Source organism: Tupaia chinensis, unplaced genomic scaffold, assembly GCF_000334495.1.
Source record: "Tupaia chinensis unplaced genomic scaffold, TupChi_1.0 Scaffold000007_1, whole genome shotgun sequence".
Classification (NCBI taxonomy): Eukaryota; Metazoa; Chordata; class Mammalia; order Scandentia; family Tupaiidae; genus Tupaia; species Tupaia belangeri.
In genome coordinates this window covers 2,927,535-2,937,734 of record NW_006159436.1, presented here as the reverse complement: position 1 = coordinate 2,937,734, position 10,200 = coordinate 2,927,535, and the positions used below count along the sequence as shown (strand labels likewise).

General features: G+C 45.8%; 1 long non-coding RNA gene across 1 annotated transcript in view; it reads left to right on the top strand.

The window, feature by feature from the left end:
* The window catches only part of LOC102502715 (uncharacterized), a 2,970-nt gene extending 1,117 nt beyond the window's left edge, over positions 1–1,853 (top strand). Inside the window, exons 2-3 of the long non-coding RNA XR_333166.1 lie at positions 129–271; positions 1,788–1,853. This is a non-coding gene — a long non-coding RNA (uncharacterized LOC102502715). The remainder of the gene's footprint in view (positions 1–128; positions 272–1,787) is intronic.
* Positions 1,854–10,200: the final 8,347 nt, after the last annotated feature.

Below are 10,200 nucleotides of genomic sequence, written 5' to 3'. Positions count from 1 at the left end.
ATGAGAAGAAAAGAGAATGTTTCACTCAATTTATGACTTGTCAACCTGATGTCCAGAGTTAATGTTCTTTAAAATCCAGAGACGTACTTAGAGGGAACTCTCACTACTCCATTGCTTGCTTTACTTAGCTCCATGGCCACCCATGACTTCTGGAAATAGGAAGAGAGTGTTCTCTGCTCATTGTCTGCTCTCAGGATTACGCATGGCCGCAAATATGAGAATGGCGAAAGAAGAGCAACTGAAATGAGATAAACGTGTACAGATCTCTCAGGTGATGCTCCAGAAGAAGGCACAGGGCTGATCTGGAGGATCTGCTCATGGAGTTGTCAGGGACCCACTCACCACTCTGCTTTCTCCATGGCCTGGCCTCAGCCCCATGGTCCACCATGGGAGCTGGAGCCCTGCCTCTCCTGAGGGCATTCAAGGGGACAGGAAGGAGAAGGGACAAAGAACAAGGGAAGAGAGGAGAGTGCAAACTTCTTGCCTTTGTGTTTCATTTTTGTTTTTAATTGCCAGAGGGTGTGTGCACTTGCCAGAGAGGGACAGAGAGAGGAAGAGAGGGAGAAAGCATCTATAGTGGAGCATCGATGTGCCTCAATCCCTTCTCCTCCATTTCTCCAGCCTGTCAGGATCTGGGTCACACACACACACACACACACACACACACACACACACACAGCATGTTTTTTAAGCTGTCAAGGACAGGCTCTCAGTCCTCAAAGCCCAGGATTGACAATATCCAGAAACCCAACCCAGCCAAAAAGAGGACTAAGCAAAAAGAGAGACTTACTAGAAAGATAGTGAGCCATCTTATAGAAGTCTAAGACAAAGAGCATGTGTCTGAGCCATAGAAGGCTAGAATCAGGGGGCTGGCAGGTGGCATGGTGGTTAAAGGCACTGGACTCCCACATGGCCGACTGTTTGAGTCCCGGACCTGGCAGCTTGCTTTCCCACTTTGGCTTGCTTTCTCACTTTCCCTCTCTCTTCATTTCATTCTGTCCCTCTTTGATCAAATTAAAATAAAGTTAAATAAAATAATTCTTAAAAAAAAAAAAAGGAAGGAGGCTAGAATCAAACACCACATCAACTATGTGGGATCAGGCTCCTTTAACCACTAGGCTACAGGGCTAGTCCACTTCTTACTTTCAAAGAAGGCTCTCAGGATCACCCACGCAATTCCCACGGGCCAGAACTTCGTCACATAACCACTTAGCAACAAGGGAGGCTGGCAAATGGAGTCTTCATGCTGGGCAGCCACGTTCCCAGCTTGAAGTCAGGGGTTCCAGATGACTGGAAGTGTATATTAGGGGGCAGCCACCAATGTCTTTTACACGAGGGCTCAGATTTCACATCACCCTTTGCCCGGTGCACACCCGAGGTCATCCTCAAGTCCAAGTTCACTTCCATGGAAGTGTCTGTATGACCTGAGCTAACCTGAGGACCTTCTCGGGAAGCGTGTGGTGGCATGACATGAGCGACTGAGTGTTGAGAACCCATCCCTACCCTCAAGGAGCTTATGTCCTTTAATGATTCTCCTCTTTTCTTATTTTAAGTTTATTTCTTCCATGAGAGAGGGAGACAGACAGACACACAAATACCCCAGCAAGGCGTTCACACTGCAAACCTCCCCACAGCCTCAGCCAGCCAGGACTACAGGCATGTACACACAGGCTTGGTGTGCACAGAGGGGCCCCAGGACTTCCCTGTGTGGCCTCAGCGTCACAGAGTTGTTACCACTGCACTACCACAGCTGACCTCAATGGCTGTCCTTTTCATTTTTTATGCAGGGATACCACCTCCTCAGAGCCCAGGATTGACAACATCCAGAAACCCAGCCCAGCCAAAAAGAGGACTAAGCAAAACGAGAGACTTGCTAGAAAGATAGTGAGCCGTCCTGTAGAAGTCTGAGACAAGAGCGTGTGTCTGAGCCACAGGAGGCTGGAATCAGACACTGCATTGCCATGTGGGCTCTCCCTCTCCCTCTCTCCATGCGTGTCTCTCTTACTGATGGCATTATTTCCCCATAAAGGGGACAGCATGGCAGCTTACAGTTTCAGAGCTTTACATTTGACACCTTCAGCCACTTAAGAATTTACGAAAGTCACTGACTAGACGTTTTCTTTCTTTCTATTCTTTTTTAAGAGAAAGACTTTTGCTGTAGGGTGTGTGTGCTCACCAGAGAGACAGAAAGTGAGAAATCACCCCTCAATAGGGATGGCCATGGCACAATCCCTTCTCCCCCATTCTCCTCTCGGGATTTTGGGCACACATACACGTGCACCCCACCATGAGTTTTAAGCTACAGGGTTCAGGATTTGAACTGTGGTTGACTATGTGGAAGTCCAGCGACATAACCATTATGCCATCTGCTGGTCCCCCAGATGTTTTCTCTGGTACTAAAGAAAAAAGCACCCAGGGGGAGATGCACTGGTCCAGGTACAAAAGTAAAAAGCACCCAGGGGGAGATGCACTGGTCCAGCTCAGTCAGGCACTCACCCAGCATAATCACGTGCCCACATGGGCAGGGCCAGCTGAACCACATGGACAGAGCAGGAGAAGGGCAGTTCCCACAAACAGGTAGCTTATTGGGCAGACTAGAACAATCGATCTCCATGGCAACAGTCATTCTCCAAGCTCCAGTGACTGATTCTCGCAACAGGTCGAAATATTCTGGGAAACAGTCCCAGAGCAGCTGTCCTCGGGCACTCACACACGGCTCTGGCTCTGTTACTCCCATTTCCAGAGGCCTGCATCCCTCCCCCCTTACCTGCTCACATCCACTGAAGAAACAGGCTCTCTGGTCACCCACAGCTCCAAAGACAGACATATGAACCTGTCCGGCTGCTGCCCTTGCCTCAAAAGGGTTTATCTCCAAATCAGCAGGAAGCCAAACACTCAAGAATCAGACTGGAAATTGTGGGGAGAGAGAGAAGCCACAGGGACTAGCTGGATCAGAAGGAGAGTCCACCCCACAGGCCCAGTGCCCCTGGGCATGATGCCAAGAGAGTGTGTAGAGCTGACTTCAGGGACGGCTACTCCCCACTGTGCTGTGCACAGGCTGCTCCTGGGAGCTAGAAGCTCCGGGCAGCACATCTGCCTGCTTCTTGGGGAAGAATGGATTGCAGACATGGGAATCAGGTTTTCCCAACAAACCCCTGCAGCTCCTATGCAGCAGAATAACCCCACACACACACCCAAAGATGACCATGACTATGTGACAAGAGAGACTTTGCAAATGTAACTAAGCTTATGAATCTTGGGGTAGGATGAGGATACGGGATGACCTAGGTGGGCCCTTCTAATCACAGGAGTCCTTAAAATTGGAGAACCTTTCCTAGGTTTGATCAGAAATGAGGAGAAAGGGACCAGCAGTTGGCAAATGGCTATGTCGCTGGACTCCCACGTAGTCGACCGCGGTTCACGTCCTGGAACCAGTGGCTTAAACTCACGCCGGGCATGTGTGCGTGCATGCCCAAGATCCCAAGAGAAGAATGGAGAAGGGATTGCGGCGTGGCCATCCCCCCTGGGGGATGATTTCTTGCTTTCTGTCTCTCTGTCTCTCTCTGTCTATCTGGTAAGTGCACGCGCCCTATAGCAAAAACCTCTCAAAAAAAAAAAAAAAAAAAAGAAAAGAAAAAAGAAATGAGGAGAAAGAGTCAGAACAAATTTAGAGCCTGAGAGGTATTTGGCCTGCCACCACTATCTTTGGAAATGGAGGACGTGGGGAAGGCCTAGGGCGTAGTGGTTAGGGGAGCCAGATCCCATCCAGCTGACAGGTTCAAGTCCCAGCTCTAGTGCCTTGAAAAGAGCACAAGGCACGTGTGCATGCGACCAGATGGAGGGACGGAGGGAAGGGTTAGGGTGTGTGCATGTCTGGGAGATGCTTTCTCTCTTTCTCCCTCTCCCCTCTTTCTCAAGTCCACACACACCCTCTGCTATAAAAGAGAGAAAATGGAGGAAAGGGGCCAAAAGTGGTGGAGTTAGGGTAGCTTCTAGAGACTGAAAATAGCCCTCCGCTGACACACAGCAAGGCAGTGGGACCTAGGATCTATTTTCCCCAGAGCCAACCAAGAGAAACACGGACTGTGATACCAGAGGTTAGCCCAAAGAGACCTGTGCCAGGCTTCTGACCGGAAGAATTATGAGATCGTTAGCGTCATTTTAGGGTGCTCAAGATTCTGTTCATTTCTTACATCTGTGATAGGAAATGAGTACGCACTGGTCTTCCTGCATACAACTTTGAGGACGAGAACAAAATGGTGAACACCATCAGGGAGAGTTTCACAGTCGCAGAGCAGCAGTGATCGGGACCCTGGCAAGTTCACTCCATCTTAGACTGAGAGAAGCCACAGGTGTCAGGTGGAAGTGAGCTGATCCTGCGTTTTCCAGAGAACATGGATCTCCAGCACGTACCAAATCACGCCTACAGGATTAATCACTCAGTAAACAATGAGAGAATGAAAGTCCCTGCAGGGGCAGGCAGTGGTGCAGCAGTAAAACACAACACTGTGAGGCCGACCCCGTGGGGAGGTTCGGGGTCACTCCTGGAGACCCCCTTTTGTATACCAGGCACATGCATGTCCATTATCCAGGGCTGGCTGAGGCTGGAGGTAAACTAGACCCAGTTGGAGGTGCAGTCTGTCTCTCTCTTCCTATGTCTCTCATTCATGGAAGAAATAAATAATAAACCTTTTTTTAAAAGAAAGAAAAAAAAAAACTCCTGCAAAAAAAAAAAATTAATTATTGGGCCAGCCAGTGGCATGGTGTTGAGGCAGCTGGATCCCCCATGGCCACCTACACAGTTCAAGCCCCAGCCCGGCAGCTTGAATACACATTGGGTGCGTGTGCATGAATGCTCCAAATCCTCAGAGGAGAATGCAGGAGAAGGGATCGTGGTCTGACTGTGCCTTATGGGGAGTGATTTCTCACTTTCCATCCCTACTCCACCCTCATCCCCAGCAACCACACGTGCCCTGCAGCAAATTTAAAAAGAAAAAATTCTTTCTCTGTATAGTGTAGCTTCTTCCTTGACTTGCTTAACTTTTTTAGGGCAGCCTCACAGACTCTAGTTGGCTACCTTATCTTTAGTGATCATTTTGCCTTATTCTCCTGGCTCTGATAGCGATAATTACAAGTTGGGAAATAATAGTATAAGTTTTTAAAAAATAGTAATGATTCTCAGTTTGACTAACCCCTTGAGGCATATGTTTGAGAAGCTCCCTACCAATAGGACTTCCTGTGGGTGGGAGAGGCCACCTCTCCCCCAAACCCTGAGAATGCCAGATCTTTGCTTTCTCAGCAGCCCTTGCAGTTTGGACACAGATGTGTGACCTCACCTCGAGCATCCTTCTGCCCTCTGCAGGCTTTGCCATAAGAGCTAGAGAAACACCTAGATGCAGAATTTGCTCCCAGTGTAAATGCAAGCTGGCAGCAGTGTGGCAGTAGGACTGAGACCCCAGGGCAGAGCGGAAGTGGAACAAACCCTGAGCCTGGAGTCTGGCAGTAGCAGCGTCCTCACTTGGTCGGAGAAAACTGGGAGTTTGTCCTGGAAGTTTAGCCTTGAACTCAGTCAACACCCCTCCCTCTGAGATACTGCGACCTGCCTGGTAACTTTTTGTACAAACTCCTTCTCCACTTAAGTCATCTAGAGGTGGTTTTCGGGACTTGCATCTAGAATCTCTGGCACACACCTTGTAGAGATACTGAGCATGTTCTAGTTTTTGCTATTGATAATAACAGAAAATACCAGAGTCTGGGTAGTTTATAAAAACACAGGTCTATTCAGCTCACAGTGTGGAGGTCCAAGGTCCAGGTGCCATGACGTGGTAGAGGCCAAGGGAGCTGCATCTGTGTTTGGGTTTCTGTGTTCTGGTCTCACTCTCCTTACAACCCACCAGAAGCCAGTCATGGGAGCCCAACTCTAATGATCAAAACCCTAATCTCCTGCCAAAGGCCCGACCTTTTAATAGCAGAGGCCAATCAAGTTTTCATGCTCTTAATCCGATCACAACCAGAGGCCAAACAAGTTTTCATTATTTTAATCCCATCACAACGAAATCTGAACACATGAATCTTTCAGGGACACATTTATGATAACGGAGGGTAACTTTCATTCGTGAACACTCCATATGTCCGTCCAGGGAACGTAAAGCAATTAATGAGAATCAGTTACTCACTACAAATAAAATGCCCTATTGTCTTGGAACAAACACAAAGCATAGTAGATATCAAAAGTGGTATTACAGTCTTTTCTTAAGAAAAGACAAAGTCACCAGAAAAATAGCCAGTGAGTGAGTGAGAAATCAGCCTATTGTGCTAAAGCACTGAGATTGAGGGGAAGTGGATTATTTGTTATGGCAACTTAACCCAACCTATGCTGACTTGTAGTCATACATCCTAAACTAGGGTTGCCAGATAGTCCTCACAACATATCAGACCCCTGTTGATATGAATGTGAAAAGTCTGCTTTTCATTTATTTTTTTAGAAAGTTTTGCTATAGGGCATGTGCACTCGCCAGAGAGACAAAGAGACAGACTGTGAGAAATCACTCCCCAGGGGATGGCCATGCCACAGTCCTTTCTCCTCCAGTCTCCTCTTGGGATTTTGGGCATGCACACACATGTGCCTGGTGTGAGTTTCAAGCCACCAGGTCCAAGATTCGAGCTGCCATCTGCCTTGTGGGAGTACAACAATGTAGCCATTATGCCATCTGCTGGTCCTTACTGTGAAAGGTCATATGTTAGATTTTGCATATGAACAATTGTTTATTTTGTTTTTTATTTTAATATGATTGTCTGTTTTTATAAACTTGTTTATTTTTTAATAAAAAATAACTTGTATTAGTTATATAAAAACTATATTTAAGACAATATTTTGCATTTATTGTTTTTATTAGTCTAAAATTTTACTTAACAATATAACTATTTATATAATAACTTTATTTTTTTAGAAAATAATTTATTTATTTGATTTAACTTTTATAACTACTTACATAAAAACTCCTAATAACTGACCCCCTATAGAAAGACTATTCAAACTTTGGTCGAGGCTACAGTTCTGACTCTCGGCCCCCAAGCCTCAGATGTAGTTGCTGGCCAACTAATAAAGACTCCCTTTACAGCACTACTTTTCATTTTTTAAGAAATCAAAAGTATTTATACTCTATAACATTTGAATTTTTAAATTGCTCTTTTGTTTAATAATAACTATATAGAGCAGGAGATGGGAAATTTTTCTATAAAGAACCAGATATGAACTACATTATCCTTTCTAGACCATATGGCCTTTATAACAAGCATTCAACCTTGCTAGACAGCACAAAAGCAGTCACAGACAATACATAAGTGAATGATCATGACTGTACTAGTCAAATTTATTTATAAAACTAAATTGGGAACCAGCAGTTAGCGTAATGGCTATGTCGCTGGACTCCGACGTAGTCGACCGCGGTTCGTGTCCCGGACCCGGTGGCTTAAAACTCACGCCGGGCGCGTGTGCGTGTGTGCCCAAGATCCCGAGAGGAGAATGGAGGAGAAGGGCCCGCGTGCCCATCCCCCATGGGGGGTGATTTCTCGCTTTCTGTCTCTATGTCTCTCTCTGTCTGTCTGGCGAGCGCACGCGCCCTACAGTGAAAATCTCTCAAAAAAAAAAAAAAAAACTAAATTAAATGGTGGGCCACGTGTGACCTACGGGCAATGGTTTGCCAACCTCTGATATAGAGTACTGAAGACAGAAAAAAATGGACTTTTTACTGATTTCTCTCACCATTCAGCATCATCTACTGACCAAACGTGGTTCATTACACTGTATTTAGGACAGAAATCGAAGCATGAGAATGAAATAATTTAAGCGATTTTAGAGCTTACATGTAATTAAAGATAATTAAATATACCTATGCTAACCCCAAAGGGGGGGAAATGTTACAGTTAAAGTAAGAACTTCATCAAAAAGGGAATTAGGAAGGAGGTGTGATTCTCCTAAGTCAGAGGCATTAGAATTTCCCGATTTCAACCATGGCTGGATCTTTACTACAAGGAACACAGCACACAAGCATGTCACAATAATGCGATGTAAAAATTTTGCCAAGGATGCATTTCCCCAGAGATCTTGCCTGAATATTTAATGTTTCTTTTTATAAAAAATTCAACTAAATATATTGGAAAACAATCGCTCATACAATGCAAATGTAACCCTTTTCTTAAAAAAATTATTTTTATTAACATATTAAATTTTTTTCTATGAGGAGACAGACAGGGTGCAGTGGTAAAACATGACTCTCTGCAAGGATGACCCACACAGGAAAGTTACAAGTCCACATCTGGAGACCTCCTGAGTCCACTGGCCATGGGCCCCCGTGATCAAGGCTGGCTGGGGCTGGGGATGGACCACGGTGTTCAAGACCATGTTGAGGATGCTCTCTCCCTTTCTCTCTCTGTCTCTCTCACTCATGGAAGAAATAAGTGAGCTAAAATTTTAAGTTTTTTTTTTTCATAATGAAAGAAAGAGCCAATTTATTCCTTACTCTGAGCAGCGACTATTGTGACTTCAGAAATAAGTGAATAAAGGACCAGCAGTTGGCATAATGGTTATGTCGCTGGACTCCCATGTAGTCGATCGCGGTTCCAGTCCCAGACCCGGTGGCTTAAACTCACGCTGGGCGCATGCACATGTGTGCCCAAGATCCTGAGAGGAGGATAGAGGAGAAGGGATTGTGGCATGGCCATCCCCCCTGGGGAGTGATTTCTCACTTTCTGTCTCTCTGTCTCTGTCTTTCTGGTGAGTGCACACACACTATAGCAAAAACCTCTCCCAAAAAAGAGAAAGAAGTGAATAAAATAGTGCTGAGGTTCTAGGACTGTAGGCTATTGGAATAGAATGTATGAACAGCTCCGAGTTCTTTCCCCTCACCCTTGCCATCATTCCCAGACAGAATTGACATCCCCTTCCCAACTGCTATTGGGCTCAGCCATAAGACAGGCTTTCCAGTGGAATGGAGACAGTAATAGTACGCCATTCCAGAGCAGACTCCTTCACTAGCCGCTCAGAAGAATCCAACCCAGTGGTAGTGTGGTGCCTACTGCATATGGGAGACCGTGGGTTTGGTTCCTTGGGAACCTCTACACAGCGGGTGCGCGTGCACTTGATTCTGGCTGGCTGGGAAGACAGGGAGAGGAGGGGCAAGAGTGAAAGACCCTATGAAGTGTGTTTGTCTCTGTCTCTCTCAATCTCACGAAGGAAAAAAAAAATGAACTTTAAACTAAAAAAGAAAGAACTGGGATCAACAGAGGGTGTAGTGTTAAGGCTTGACTCCCGTATGACTGACCACAGTTCAAGTCTTTGACCTGTTGGCTTGAAAAACACCTGGGGCCCATGTGTATGCGTGTCCAAGATCCCGGAAGAGAATGGAGGAGAAGGGACTGTAGCATGGCCATCTTCACTGGGGAATGATGTCTCACTTTCCCTCCTCTATCCATCTCTCTCTCTATCTCTCCAGCAAGTGCATGCACCCTATGGCAAAAAAAAAAAAAAAAAGAAAAAGAAAAAGAACAAAAAATAGAACCCGGGACCAGCAGTTAGCGTAATGGCTATGTCGCTGGACTCCCACATAGTCGACCACGGTTCGCATCCCGGACCCGGTGACTTAAAACCCACGCCGGGCGCGTGTGCATGCGTGCCCAAGATCCCGAGAGGAGAATGGAGGAGAAGGGATTGCAGCGTGGCCATCCCCCCTGGGGGGTGATTTCTCGCTTTCTGTCTCTCTGTCTCTCTCTGTCTGTCTGGCGAGCACACACGCCCTATAGTGAAAAACCTCCAAAAAAAAAATCAAAAATAGAACTCAACTTTTAACCTTAATCCAAACCATTCCTACCACTCTGCAGGTCTGTGGATGAGGAAAACTTGTAAGCTGGGTTGTTCGTTGCAGTGCAGTATTATCACAGCAATGGTTGACTAATATAGCTAGTATTTACCATTTTTCTTACTTGTCAGACAATGTTTTTCACATTGCCATATGAGAAATCATGATTTTTAAATAATCACTACTTTAATAAAAAATATCTCAACTCCCTTAAGAAACTGAGTTGTCGAATGTGATTAAGCCTAATCATTTCATGGGAATCAGTTTTCAAAGTTCTCAGTTTTTCTAATTTGTAAATGGTACAGCAGGAAACTATTTTGAGGAACTAACAGATGTGTCCTCA